General features: G+C 43.8%; 2 long non-coding RNA genes across 5 annotated transcripts in view; one reads left to right on the top strand and one right to left on the bottom strand.

The window, feature by feature from the left end:
- The window catches only part of LOC147578734 (uncharacterized), a 37,972-nt gene extending 25,878 nt beyond the window's left edge, over positions 1–12,094 (bottom strand). Inside the window, exons 1-3 of one of the 4 annotated variants that reach the window (XR_015255620.1) lie at positions 10,893–11,840; positions 4,686–4,744; positions 4,446–4,575 (exon numbers count right to left, since the gene is read on the bottom strand). This is a non-coding gene — a long non-coding RNA (uncharacterized LOC147578734). The other 3 variants (XR_015255624.1, XR_015255623.1, XR_015255622.1) reach the window with 3 other exon arrangements.
- An 812-nt stretch (positions 12,095–12,906) lies between these two features.
- Positions 12,907–13,917, top strand: LOC147578736 (uncharacterized). The gene is made up of 2 exons (XR_015255626.1): positions 12,907–12,992; positions 13,278–13,917. It is a non-coding gene; the product is annotated as an uncharacterized LOC147578736 (long non-coding RNA).
- The last annotated feature ends 1,402 nt before the right edge of the window (positions 13,918–15,319 follow it).

The following is a 15,319-nucleotide window of genomic DNA, read 5'->3' on the forward strand; positions in this document are numbered from 1 at the left end:
CAGGCGCCCCTAAAGTTTATTCTTAAAACCCTTAAAATAATAATTCAATTTTAGCCAGCTTGATTACACAAATTCTCGCTCCTTTTTTCTCTCTCTCTTCCTGACTTTCTATACCTTTTTGTCCTTTAATCCTCTTTCCTAATCTGAAATAACCAGTTTTACTTTAGGACAAGTTTATTTTTTTTTTCCCTCGACAAAATGTATCTTCATATCTCATACCTCTTCCTACCAAAAACACATCTTACTTTCTTTGTAGAGTTGTTTCCTTTGTTACTTCTTGTAGTTTTAACGTCATTTGTTAGAATTCCTAACCTTACCAAACCTGAACTTCTAGTGAAAACCAATAAATGAGCAATGTAAATTGTTATATAGCATTCTTTAGACTGGCAAATTTATGAATACATTTCACAATTTCTAGAAACATATGCCTTTTTTTTAGTGCAATTTTCCAATGTAGTACTAACACGTCCAAATGGCTTTTAGTTTCTCTGTAATAAGAAGCAAAAAGCAGATAAACCCATGTTCAGTAATTAATGTTTCAAGATTTTATCTTACTTGGAAATGATCTACATATTCAATGAATTTCCATCACTTAGCTCTTCCATCACCACTCTAATAGTGGAGGTTATTAAATGATTTTGGAAGGTATTTTTAAGTACACACACCATAAAATGTAACGATGGCTGAGAAGTTCACCTAAAAGTTCTTATTCCAATTATATCTAAGTCACTTGTTCCCAACAATTATGCTTAGACTACCCATGAGAGCTTTATGAGACGGCCATCATCCCAAGTTATTTTCTTGCTGACAAATTTTGTAACAGAGATGATATCTTTTTTTTTAAGTTTATTTATTTATTTTGAGAGAGGGAGAGAGAGGATGCCAAGCAGGCCCTGGGCTGCCCAGCCCAGAGCCCAAGGTGGGGCTTGATCTCAAGAACCTGAGATCATGACCTGAGCTGAAACCAAGAGTCTGATGTTTAACCAACTGAACCACCTGGGTGCCTGAGAGATGACATGAATTTTTTGACTAGCAAACTCAGGTAGAATAAAAGTTGTATGCCTATATTACGTTTAATGTTGACAATTCTGAAGACATGTTTATTTTTTTTTTTAATTAACTTATTTATTTTGAGAGAGAGAGAGAGAGAAAGGCAGAGAGAGGTAGAGACAGAATCCCAGTCTCTGTGCTGTCAGCGCAGAGCCAAATGCGGGGCTCAAACTCATGAACCGTGAGATCATGACCTGAGCTGAAATCAAGAGGTGGACGCTTAACCAACTAAGCCACCCAGATGCCCCTGGAAACATGTCTATTTTAATTAAACCAATAAACTTAAACCAGTTTTAGTTACTGAATATTTTCCCAGATCACATGAATTAGAAAAGCACTTGGATTTGTTTCTATTACATTTCTGAGGGTTTAGGAATACTTAATTCATATAAGCACTTATTTCAAACTAAATGAACAGAGTTTTTTTACAAATTAATATTGGCAATACTATCAGGAAATAGGAAAATATCACATGTCTACAATATACAAACATAGACACACACAACCATACAGACTAACACAGAGACCCTATATATATCTTTCTAAAATTTTAGAATCTGAGAGTCAGGGATGATAATTACAAAACCCACTGATTTATAAAAGAATAGTTGGATTCAAATGTTATTTTGGCAGTTGAAATAAGTTCACCTACTCAGATGGCATAAGCTCCTTTTTTGTTTTTTTTTAAGGTAATCTCTACAACCAATGTGGGGCTCAAACTCACACCCCCAAGATCAAGAGTTGCGTGCTCCACTGACTGAGCCAGCCAGGCACCACTGCTAAAGCTTTTTACTAAGATTTGTGGAGAGGATCTTTAAGATTTTTCATCAGCCCAATTTACAAATAGTTCCTTTCTTGTCCTCCTTATAAGAAACCTCTCGCTGGGGGCATCTGGTTGGCTCAGTCGGTAGAGCATGTGAGTCTTGATCTTGGTGTCTTAAGTTTGAGCCCCAGGCTGGATGTAAAGCTTACTTAAAAAATAAAATATTTTTTAAAAGTTTGCATTTCAAAAGGCTGGCTATCGGATTCTAGAAAAGATGGGGTAGAAAATCTGTATCACAAAGGCATAAAGGAAATATCCAAGTTTTCTCCACGAAGTTTTGAGTATATTTCCCTCTTATCAAAGGTCTAGAGAAATTATTATTTAAATTTTTCTTTTTTTCCTTAAATGTAGGACAATTCTGTTTCCAATGTCCCAAATATCATAGACACAATGTCCCAGATATTATAGAAACAATATCTGCAAGCATTTTGAGATGAATAGGAGAGCTTTGGGGGATGGTAAAGAGAGGCAGACTTTGAATTATTTCTAGAGTTGCATTTGTAAGAAAAGGACAGTTGCTTTTAATTTCTCAAAGAACTGGGTTGAAGCCTAAATGATATTGAGGCACCGATCCACCCATCCAACTACATTATCTTCAATTTGCTTCTTTTTATCAGGGAGAAGATTTCTAGATAAGGTGGAAATCAAAAGATTTCTGTGTCCTAGAGCTTCAGGGTTTAATGTGATATGCCTTTGAAAAGTCTGTATAAAGTGCTTTAACAAAGGCTTTCTTTCTGAGTGCACAATTCAACCTGGGACCAATTCACCTGAGAGGCAAAAATCTTTACTATTGGTTCTATCAGTCCCTGAACAGCATTTATAGCAGCGCCTACGAGAAATTCTGGTCATCTGTTTACTCCGTGAGGGGGGTTTTCCTCAGGGAGCCAATCTGGCTTGTCTATTAGCTACAGTATAATTAAGGACGGGAAGAACACCCCTTAGCAGCTGGTCCAGGTCCCTGTGAGTGGGGTTGTGAACGGCCAGTGATCATTCTTTCTTTCAAAAATTTTTAAAGTTTATTAATTTTGACAGAGAGAGAGACAGAGAGACAGAGAGACAGAGAGAGAATCCCAAGCAGGCTCTGCACTGTGTAGAGCCCAATGCAGGGCTCAAACTCCTGAACTGTGAGATCATGACCTGAGCCAAAACCAAGAGTCGGGCGCTTAACTGACTGAGACACCCAGGCACCCTATGAACGGCCAGTGATCTTTCTAACACTTCTCTAAATTTGGTAGGATATTCTGAAAGTGGAGGTAAGAGGATTTTTATAATTTAAAAGATCTGCTGCTTGTCTCTGTAGCATGAATTCTTTGTGGTCGGCACCTAAGATATTCCAGCAAAGGACACTGCATAAGAAGACCTGAGGCTGGTACAGCCTGATTACCGAGCTTGGTGTTTCTTCTAAATTCACTCCCTGGCCCTCTGCAGTTACACAGATAACCAGTACCCTGGGCCTGGACATCAAGCCAGAATGCTCTCTGTAACTGTCACAGGGAAAGGGAAGCTAAAACAGGGAGACAGGCCAGGATTTCCGTTGAAGGTGGGCTTGAGTTTTTTATCGAAGTCTAATTTCTGTTCTTTCATCTTGTTAAGGGAGTCCCTGAGGCTAACCATTATATTCCTTTGTGTCCTCTTTGTTTTTTCCACAGGTACCAGTAAGACAATTGTAGATGAGAGCTCTCTAAAATTTTCACTTTCAAATACAGCCAATTCAGAGGGTCCATTATCTGGCCATTGACAAGTAGGATCTTATATTAATCTCAGTAGTAACTCCAACCAGTAAGTCTTTTTATGGCTTAACCATGGATGCAAGAAACATTCCAAAAGAGGGTGCAGAGGATTCAGTCCTCACAAAATCCAGAAAGTTCACTCCCATAACTAATCCAAGAAAGCAAAGACCTTCAGTGTCACAGGCAGTAAGAATGGTGCCGTACAGGGGCGCCTGGGCAGCTCAGTCGGTTAAGCATCCAGACTCTTGGTTTCAGCTCAGGTCATGATCTCACGGGTACCTGAGTTCGAGACCTGATATCTGTGACACTGGGCAGGTGCTACTGATATGGGGCTTTTCCATCACCAACAAGACAACAAAGGCCCCTTATGGACCGCAATCCCTTAAGACAAAGGGGATCCCTTAAGCTCCCCCTAGAGCTGGCACAGTCAGACAAAGATAGTGCTGCTTTTCAGACCTGCAGCCTCTTCGGCTGTATGCCCTATGCATGCTGGTACACGCATCTTCCAGTGAGAATATTCTCACCGGTCACAAAGCCGAGCTCTCAAGACATGGAACAGGATGGAAAGGAAACCTCGTATGGGCTATGATTCTCCCTCTCATGACAAAGGACACAGAGACCAGAGGAAACCGTGACTGTCTCTGGGAGAAAAGGGATTAACAGATGCATGAGTCCTCATAACAAATCTTTACCAGAGTCCCCGTACTCAAGGAACTACTTCAAACAAATATTTTCTCTCGCTAATCTGAAGTTAGAAAAAGGACAAAGGACTCTCAGCATGCTCGCTTCCACTGGACCCTACAGGTGGAGATCCAGGAGACTGACTTGGTAAGAATTCTTACCTTCCGCTGGCTCTTGTCAGAGGCCCCGAGCTCTGTCAGCTGCAGCAGGCTTGGAGCAAGCGGTGTCTGGCCTGTGAAGGTCCCTTGCAGGTCGCCAAACTGTCGGGGTAGTTCCTTGGCTGGTCTAATACTTAAACTGACAGGAGACAGATGAATAGGAGAAAAACAAATTTTATTTCATAGGTATGGGAGCCCCATAAAAATATGAGACCCAAAGGCAGTCAGGCAATTGAGACTCACATGCCGTCCTCAGCTAAGGAAAAGGACAGGGCTGGGGCTTCAAAGGGGAGGAGGGCAATCTGCAGGAAGATGAAAAGAGCAAATGTTTGCTAAGCAGATGTTGGCCCTGCCATGCGGGTAAGTCTTTCAGATTAAAAAAAAAAAAAAAAAAAAAAAAAGAATTGTCTCTGGTAATAGCTGTCTTTCTGGGCCAGGCTCCCCATGGAAATTCTTTTAGGCAATTAAGGGAGAGGTAAACGTTTTTTCTGGAGTCTGCTGGGACTTGATTGCCTTCAGGTCAAAATAATCTACATGCCAAAGTGGCATATTTTGGGGTGGCATGTTCTGTTCCCCTTCACCTAGGAGAGGTGAAGAAACTGCTGTCTTCAATTCATTCCCTCTTATACTCAGACCTTGTTGTAATTTCAAGTTTTATAAAGTAGCCATGTAGCCATGTGGAAGATTCTGGAATAAAGGGCACTGTGCTAGTCAGTGGAGAGCTCTGCATCCACCAACCTATTTTTCTTCCCAGTAACTACTAGACTTTTACACCAGGAACTTTTCTAAGCCTTTTCAGTGTATTAACTCATTTAATTCACAAACTTTATGAGCGTTACCACTGTTATCCCCATTTATGAGAGGAAAATGAGGCACAAAGAAAGTGATTTGCGCAGTAACACAGCCAGTGAGGGGAGAGCCCAGGCAGTGGACTGTCATACAAAAGCACAGCTCTTCTCACACTGAGGCCAGGCCGCAAAGCACTCACTCCTAGAACATATACAAACACCTTCCTCTCAAGAGTCTTCTGAGACAGGAGAGCCTGGGTGGTGCAGTTGGTTAAGCCTCCGAACCGATCTTGGCTCAGATCTCACAGATCATGAGTTTGAACCCCACTTCAGGTTCTGCACTGATGGCATGGAACCTGCTTGGGATTCTGTCTCTCCTTCTCTCTGCACCTCCCCTGCTTGTGCGTGCTCTTGCTCTCTCTCAAAATAAATAAACTTAAAAAAAAAAAAGTCTTCTGAGGCAGAGCCACACAGGGAATATTTTTCAGCCATAGAAGGAAATAGATATGTGCCATAACATTAATGAACTTAAAAACATCATGCTAGGGGTGCCTGGGTGGCTCAGTCAGTAAGCGTCTGACTTCAGCTCAGGTCATGATCTCACGGTTCACGGGTTCAAGCCCCATGTCAGGCTCTGTGCTGACCGCTCAGAACCTGGAGCCTGCTTCGGATTCTGTGTCTCCCTCTCTCTCTGCCCCTCCCGTGCTCACACTCTGTCTCTCTCAAAAATAAATAAACATTAAAAAATTAAAACAGAAAAAAACCACATCATGCTAAGTGAAAGAAGCCACACACAATGAGCACACATTTTGGATTCTGTTGATGTGAAATGTCCACAATGGGCAAATCCACAGAGACAGAAAGCAGATTCGTGGTGGGGCTGGAGGAAGGGGCAGATGAGGAGTGACTGCTAATGAGTCTAGGGTTTCTTTTTGGGGTGATGAAGTGGTCTGGAATTTGTGGTGATAGTTGCTCAACTTTGTGACTATATTAAAAATATTGAGTTATATACTTTTTAAAATGTTTTTTTGATTAAGTAAACTCTACACCCAACAGGGGGCTTGAACTCATGATCCCAAGACCAAGACTCACATGTTGTACTGACTGAGCCAGCCAGGTGCCCCTGAGTTATATACTTTCAAAGGGGGAAATTTTATAGCATGCGAGTTATATGTAAAAAGCACAAAACACACAAACAAACAAAAAACTGGTCTATTGAGAATATTTAACAATTTAGTCAATGAAAGCTGGAGAAGACTAGTAGAATACATTGCCCTCAAATATACTACATTGGCATAAGGATGATTTTCAGTGGACAGCAAATAAGAAGAAACAGATCCAAGAAAAACTCTCTGCCCTCCTATTTGCCTAAAAGCAGGACATAGCTTTGCAGAATGTCCCCACTCCCCTCTCTACCAGGAAGGACAGAAGTTAATCACCAGAGAAAACTCCAGACCCTTATCAGCCTGGAGATGGCACCAGAGGAACTTACATAACAAACCTTGCAGAAATTAGCCATCCTCTACCATTAGTTCCCTGAACACATACCTTCCCACAGTTTGCCACTCTAGAAACTCAAAAGTCCTTTTCCTTTGTCTTGTCACTTTTTTTTAATGTTTATTTATTTATTTTTATTTTTTTTTTTAATTTTTTTTTTCAACATTTATTTTTGGGACAGAGAGAGACAGAGCATGAACGGGGGAGGGGCAGAGAGAGAGGGAGACACAGAATCGGAAACAGGCTCCGAGCCATCAGCCCAGAGCCCGACGCGGGGCTCGAACTCCCGGACCGCGAGATCGTGACCTGGCTGAAGTCGGACGCTTAACCTACTGCGCCACCCAGGCGCCCCAATGTTTATTTATTTTTGAGACAGAGTGTGAGAGGGGGAGGGGGAGAAAAAGAGAGAGAGAGACATAGAATCCGAAGCAGGCTTCAGGCCCTGAGCTGTCAGCACGGGGCCAGATGTGGGGTTCAAACTGATGAACCAAGATATCATGACCTGAGCTGAAGTTGGAAGCTTAACAACTGAGCCACGCAGGCAACCCTAGTCTTGTCACTTCTCTGAAAATGTATTGTTCTCTTATTAACACGCTATAAGAAGCCCAAGTTCTAATCACTCCTTTGAATTACTTACCACTGGGTGCTTCCTTGTGTTTGTGTGATGTACATTTTAATAAACGTGTTTGTTTTTCTCTTAGTAATCTGTGTCTGACAGACTAATTTACAAGGCTCCAATCAGATAATTTAAGGTGGTAGAGGAAAAACATTGTGTTTCTTCTCCTATACTCCTAGAGGAATCACCATAGTCTGATTTTTTTCTGTGTCTCAGCTCCTGTCTTTCCTACCCCTTAGTTCCCATGCCCGGCCCTTCTGGACTTGTTCAGCTCTTCAAGTTTAATGTGCCTCTTCTCTCTTCAGAGTTTAAGAGAAGGTTCAGCTCAGCTGAGGCATCTCTGCATCCAGGAAGCCTTCCTGGTCTTCTGCCTAAGTCATGGCCACTGCCACCTCGTGTTAGCACCCCATCATCCTACACTCACCATCAGGGTCATATGCTCAAGGTGGGACTCCATCTCATGAACCATGAGATCATGACTGAGCCAAAATCAAGAGTTGGACACTTAACTGACTGAGCCACCCAGTCTGAGTCTGTTTTTTATAGTCAAGAATGTTTCTTGGCTTCTCGCTTTCCTCCTTTGATCATTTATTTCTTAAATTCCACATATGAGTGAAATAATATGGGATTTATCCTTCTCTGACTTATTTCGCTATTATACTCTCTAGACCCATCCATGTCATTGCAAATGGCAAGATTTCATGCTTTTTAATGGCTAAATAATATTCCATTGTATATAAATACCACATCTTCCCTATTCATTCATTTATTGATTGACATTTGGGCTGCTTCCATATTGGCTATTATAAATAATGGTGCGATAAATGTAGGGGGTGCCTATATCCCTTTGAATTAGTGTTTTTGTATTTTTTGGGTAAATACCCAGTAGTGTGATTACTGGGTTGTAGGGTAATTCTATTTTTAATTTTTTGAGGAACCACCAACACCATTTTCCACAGTGGCTGCCCCAGTGTCCGTTCCCACCAAGAGTGCAAGAGAGTTCCTTTTTCTCTACATCCTCACCAACACTTGTTGTTTCTGAGCAATCTTGGATGTTTTTTAGGGTAGAACTGAGCAAAATGCTGTGCTCAACAGAGAACTATATATTAATGTTTTCTCAAATGCAACCAGCTAGTTAATCCTGATACTTCCTTAACACAGAATAGCAACCAAACACGATAGCTGCCACTTGTTTATTGAGCACCTATTATGGTCAAGGCACTTTAGAAACATCATCTCCAATCATCCTCCCAAAACTCTGCTAGGACATATTCTTATCCATATTTTACATATGAGAACACAGAATCAGGAAATAAGTACTTGGCAAAGCCACAAGCTACTAAGTATTAAAGTACTTTGTTTTACACAATGTTAAGGAAAGGTAATTATCTAGAAAGCTTTTCACAGACACAAGCATCTTGATTTTCTAGGAATATTTCAAAATAATTATCAGGAAGCGCATTTGGCTGGCTCAGTTGGTGGAGCATGAGACTCTTGATCTCAGGGTCTTGAGTTCAAGTCCCACGTTGGGTGTAAAGATTACTTAAACAAATAAACTTAAAGATGCCTATGGGGGGGGGGGGTGCCTGGGTGGCTCAGTTGGTTAAGCTTCCAACTTTGGCTCAGGTCATGATCTCAAGGCTTGTGAGTTCGAGCTCCACATTGGGCTCTATGCTAACAGCTGGAGCCTGCTTCAGATTCTGTGTCTCCCTCTCTCTCTCTGCCCCTTCCCCATTCATACTCTTATCTTTCTAAAAAATAAATAAACATTAAAAAAAATTTTTAATGGGATAAGAAGGATTTTGATAAACAGATGAGTCCTTAAAGGATTAATGGTAAAGAGGGATATGTTGGCTGCATACCTCCCCACCTGTTTAAGAAAAGACCATCTTTCCCAGACTTCAAGCTGTATTACAAAGGTGTACTCATCAAGATAGTATGGTACTGGCACAAGAACAGACACTCGGATCAATGGAACAGAAAAGAGAACCCAGAAATGGACCCACAAACGTATGGTCAACTAATCTTTGGCAAAGCAGGAAAGAATATTCAATGGAATAAAGACAGTCTCTTCAGCAAGTGGTGCTGGGAAAACTGAACAGCGACATGTAGAAAATGAACCTGGACCACTCTCTTACTCAAAAATAAACTCAAAACGGATGAAAGACCTAAATGTAAGACAGGAAGTCATCAAAATCCTCGAGGAGAAAGCAGGCAAAAACCTCTTTGACCTTGGCCGCAACAACTTCTTACTCAACACGTCTCTGGAGGCAAGGGAAACAAAAGCAAAAATGAACTACTGGGACATCAAAATAAAAAGCTTCTGCACAGCGAAGGAAACAGTCAGCAAAACTACAAGGCAACCGACAGAATGGGAGAAGATATTTGCAAATGACATATCAGATAAAGGGTTAGTATCCAAAATCTATAAAGAACTTCTCAAACTCAACACCCAAAAAGCAATCCAGTGAAGAAATGGGCAAAAGACATGAATAGACACTTCTCCAAAGAAGACATCCAGATGGCCAACCACCACGTGAAAAAATGCTCAACATCAGGGAAATACAAATCAAAACCACAATGAGATACCACCTCACACCTGTCAGAATGGCTAACATTAACAACTCAGGCAACAACAGATGTTGGTGAGGATGCAGAGAAAGAGGATCTCTTTTGCACTGCTTGCTGGTGGGAGTGCAAACTGGTACAGCTACTCTGGAAAACAGTATGGAGGTTCCTCAAAAAATTAAAAATAGAACTACCCTACAACCCAGCAATTGCACTAGGTTTTTATCCAAGGGATACAGCTGTGCTGTTTCAAAGGGGCACATGCACCCCAATGTGTATAGCAGCACTATCAACAATAGCCAAAGTATGGAAAGAGCTCAAATATCCATCAAGGGATGAATGGATAAATGGAGTATTATTCGGCAATCAAAAAGAATGAAATCTTGCCATTTGCAACTACATGGATGGAACTAGAGGGTGATATGTTAAGCAAAATTAGAGAAAGAAAAATACCATATGACTTCACTCACATGAGAACTTTAAGATACAACAGATGAACATAATGGAAGGGAAGCAAAAATAATTTAAAAGCAGGGAGGGGGACAAAACATAAGAGACTCAACTATGGAGAACAAACAGGATTACTGGAGGGGTTGTGGGAGGGGGGATGGGCTAAATGGGTAAGGGGCACTAAGGAATCTATTCCTGAAATCACTGTTACACTACATGCTAACTAACTTGGATGTAAACTTAAAAAATAAATAATTTTTTTTTTCAACGTTTATTTATTTTTGGGACAGAGAGAGACAGAGCATGAACGGGGGAGGGGCAGAGAGAGAGGGAGACACAGAATCGGAAACAGGCTCCAGGCTCTGAGCCATCAGCCCAGAGCCCGACGCGGGGCTCGAACTCACGGACCGCGAGATCGTGACCTGGCTGAAGTCGGACGCTTAACCGACTGCGCCACCCAGGCGCCCCATAAATAATTTTTTTAAAAAGAAAAGAAAAGCCCATCTTTCACCAAGCAAGAAGAGCACCTACCATTTATCAGCTGGGTGTTGCGATCTGTATATTGTCAAAGTTGTTAGACATAAAAAGACAAACAGGGACATAACAGATCCCATGGAAGCTGAGGACTTGCCAGACTGAGGTTTTCGCAAGGCAGATGCCTCAACTTAGATGAAGCACTTCTCCGCTATTATTTGATGAACTTGGTCCAGACTTCTAGCCATAAATCTCAGCTGCTTCACCTGTAAATGAGGAGATATGCCTGCCCTGCCCTCTCTTAAACTGACCTTACTCTGATCAAGGAAAATACCTTCCTTCCTCATAGGCTGAAATGGGCTCGGGAAATTAAAGTACGGCAATTATGACCTGAGAAAATGCTACAGTAGGAAAAAAGGGAAGGAAAAAAGAGAGGAATAAGGACGCTTTTCCTCCCAACTCCCAAAAATGGTCACCAGTCATGTGAATTCTTCAGGATCACTAGAGGCCAACATTCTAGAGTTGGGGTGCTCCTCGGGCATCAGCTAGTGCTGTCTCCAGACTAGGCAGGACCAAGCTGCTCCAGGCACAGCGAGGAACTGAGGAACCGGCACTGCCTGGTCCCTCTGAGCCTTTCTCATTTTCCAAACCACGGCCCTGATGATCAAGAGGCCATAGGCTGCATGTAACTTGAACCAAACTTATTCTTAATGGACAGAAAAACACTGGGGGGAACCAGGCCAGTTTATGAAATAGTGATTGTCTTGAAAGGTGGGTTTAACACTTTTCGTACTTTCCTGTACTTGTAAGTACTTTTGTGTGCTTAACCTCGCTGTTTATTTCTCCATCTGTACCTAGTTAGGAAAATTATAGCACTTAAAACGGTCTGACATGTAACTATTCAGTGAATGCCAGCTTTCATGATTTCTTCCAAGATTTTCTACGAAGAAGAGGGATTTGTATCATGAAAAATACCCTTTAAAAGTTCTATTATTGTTTTTAACAAACATCCCATAACGGAAAAATTTTTACCTTTTCAGCATTAGTATCCTCACCCCTTCCCTATTTCCCAATTTGAAGTAGCAAGTTGCAAACTACTGTAGTAATTTGCGGAGATGTCGGCCTTTTCTTTTTTTTTTACAACACATTCCAAACCTTTAATACAGAGCTACATCGGTCAACTCCCGCGCTGAAGCGCGCGGACCGAGCAAAGAATCTGGAGAGAAGGCCTCTAGCTTTCCCACAGGCGAGTCGTTCCCTCCGCACCCGGGTAAAAGCACCCACTTCCGCCATTAGGGCGCGCGACGGAAAATGGAGGCGCCAGGCCCTCCCCGCGGCGGCCGGGAGTTCGGCGCCTGCGCCCTGCCGGCCCGCTCCGGCCCACCCCAGCTCGCGAGGCCGTTACGGCCGTTGAAGGAGGACGAGGGGAGGGGAAGGAGCGCCGCCCAACGCCCCACCCGGCGCCCCAGCGCGCGGTTCCGGCGAGCCCGGCTCCGGCCCCGGTAGTCCGCTCCAGGCCGCTCCGGACCGCTAACCGCTCCGTAGGTGCTGGCCGCGCTCCGTGCTTTCCCTCCAGCCCTTTGTGTCCCGGCGCGCGTCGGAGGGAACGCGGGAACGCGCGCCGTGCCGTGCGCCTGCGCAAGGGGGCGGGACGGCGCGCCTTGCCAGGAGTCGTGAGTGGGCGCTGTTCCGGGTCACCCCGTCCCGCCCCGCCCCCAACCGCCATTTCGTGCTCCGGCGCGCGCGGACTCCGCGTGATGGACGCCCGGAAGCAGGGACAACAAAGGCCCCTGCGCAAGGGCCGCCTGGTCTGCTGATCTTTCCGCTGCTCGCGGGGCGAAGATGGCGCCCAGACCCTACAGCTGTGCCCGAATTTGGGTCGAATGGGCGCCTCTACTTTCTCTGGACTAGGCCTGAGAGTTGGCCCAAGGGGCATGCAGGACCTCGTGTGTGCACAACCCTGGGGTGTGCCTCTTTCCACGTGTGTACAACCTCGGGACAGTGCACTCGTCCCAGTATACGTAGACTTGTGTTTGCACCATCCGATGTGCACGAACCGGTGGGTTTCCACGTTTTCCTCTGTGCACGATCTCAAGGATTTGCTTTTCACACGAGTGTGCGCACACTTGTGTTTGCACCGAATGGCTGCCCACAGAGGTACGGGTGTGTACGGATTCCTGTTCGCACGAACCTGAGACGTGCACAGGTGCATGGATGCATGAGTCTGGTATATGCACCAACTTGTGTTTGCCCTGGGACGTGTGCAGACCCATTAGTGCAAGCTCGGCCTCCCGCAGTCAGGAGCACCCTCAAAAACTATGGTGTTTCTGGACTGTTTTGGATTCTTTAGCCCTTGCTGAGTTTACATGCGAAGAATAAACAGCTGCCTGCTACTCTATGCTATTCTTAAGCTTTCTTTTAATCTTTCTTCTTTCCTTCCAGCTCATTGGGCCTCTCCCACTTTGCATTGGGGCCACGCAGTGACAGCGATGGGTAGCTAGTGAAAGAAACACAAAGAAATGGGCAGTTACGGGCAACACGGTGAAGTTGGGAAGGAGTCCCCTGGCCCGAAAGATTTGAAAAACCTTTTTGGAGAAAGCATGAGCCAAGGCCAGGGTCTGGCTACAGAGGGAATCAGGGGTCAAGTCCCAATTTCCTGTTCAGGCCTGAGAAGTTTTTTCTAGAAGGCATTTAAACAGGAGATGCCACCAAATTCCTTTTGAGACTATGGGGTTGAAGGAGAAGAGGCGGGTGATAGGAGGGTATGTGGTAAAGAGGACTGTTTGTGGGGCCCAAGGAACAAGAGAGTGGGAACAGGCTCAGAAGGAAAGTGGCCTCCCCAGGGAAGGAATGGGGTATGAAAACAGGATGGGGGACTATGGTCTCCCCAGCTGTTTACACCTCCTGGTGTTTCAGGCTCTTCTGTGTTGAGCACACTCCTCTCTCTGGGGGAGAGACAAAGACTTAAGCCCCAGGGCTGACCTTTACTGGCTGGGTGCCTGGGCAAGCACCTATGTCAGTGGAGAAGTCTGCAGGCACAGAGCAAGAATAACCCAGAATAAACATGGGATGTTAGCATTTATGCTGGACTGACTTTAGAAGTTCCTCGTCTGACCCTCTTTGTCCTGTTATCAAAGAACCACCTCTTCAGCATACATTTCATATGGTTTTGAATATTTTCTTGTTATGCTTGCTATTCGTAGGTATATTTTATGGGCATAAAAATACATCAACTCCAACATGCCTCTACATTCCCATTGAGAACCCCTCTACGACAACCCCAATATGTTATCATTTGAATGTGTCTCATGATGGAGGACACTTCACAGGACAGCCTTTTTGGGGAAGCATAAAAAATTTATCCTTATGAGCCCCAGATCTTTAGGATATGAAATGAAGGTCCGCGCGTGCATGTGTGTGTGTGTGTGTGTGTGTGTGCGTGCGCGCCCCAAAAGATAATTTTCTGAGCATATGCTGTGTGTTAGGCTTGTGTTAAGGCTAGGCATATAGCAGTGAAGGGGAACAAAATATACTACCCCAAAATATGCCTCTTTAGCATAACGATTATTTTAGGCTGGTTAGTTTTCAGAGACTGCAAACACAGGGGAAGCTCTGAAAACTGAGTAGAAGTTACCCTTTTGTAAGAAACATTTACATTTATAAGGGAAATCTCAATTTCTAAGGGTGACTCCTTCACTGTACGGAGAAGAGGAGGATGACTCTAAATCTTTAGAAACTCTTATCAATGGAGAAGACAAGGACTTAAATCTACCTTACACTTTTTTATTGTGCTTTGCTGGTAACTTCCTATAATTGATCCCTACCCCCAGCATCTTTTGTCTTTAGCTGAAAATGGTATCTAAGATGATGGGTTTGGCCATTTGGGTATTTTATTCAATTACGCATGTATGCTTTTGTTTGTTTTTCTCTTGTTAATCTCTCTTGTATCAGTTTAACTATTAGGCCAGCCAAAGAAACTAGAAGGGAAGAAGGGAAAACTTCATCACCCCTGCAGCAGCCAAACACTTCCTGCCTCTAGGAGCTTATAGACCCAAATTGCAGGACACTAGGGTCCAAGAGCAAAATAGCTTCGTCACACCTGATATGATGCTGAAAGTCTATGCAATGTGGATTACAGCCCGCTGGGCTGCCCCTGTGCCTCTGGGATTAAAACTCTAGGGATGAGGGGCGCCTGGATGGCTCAGTCGGTTAAGCGTCCGACTTCAGCTCAGGTCACGATCTCGCGGTCCGTGAGTTCGAGTCCCGCGTTGGGCTCTGGGCTGATGGCTCAGAGCCTGGAGCCTGCTTCAGATTCTGTGTCTCCCTCTCTCTCTGCCCCTCCCCCGTTCATGCTCTGTCTCTCTCTGTCCCAAAAATAAACGTTAAAAAAAAAAAAATTAAAAAAAAAACAACTCTAGGGATGGGACACCTAGGTGGCTCAGTCTGTTAAGTGTCCTACTCTTGATATCAGCTCAGGTCATGGT

The sequence above is a fragment of the Puma concolor genome, chromosome C1, assembly GCF_028749965.1.
Source record: "Puma concolor isolate L17-30 chromosome C1, mPumCon1.1.hap2, whole genome shotgun sequence".
Classification (NCBI taxonomy): Eukaryota; Metazoa; Chordata; class Mammalia; order Carnivora; family Felidae; genus Puma; species Puma concolor.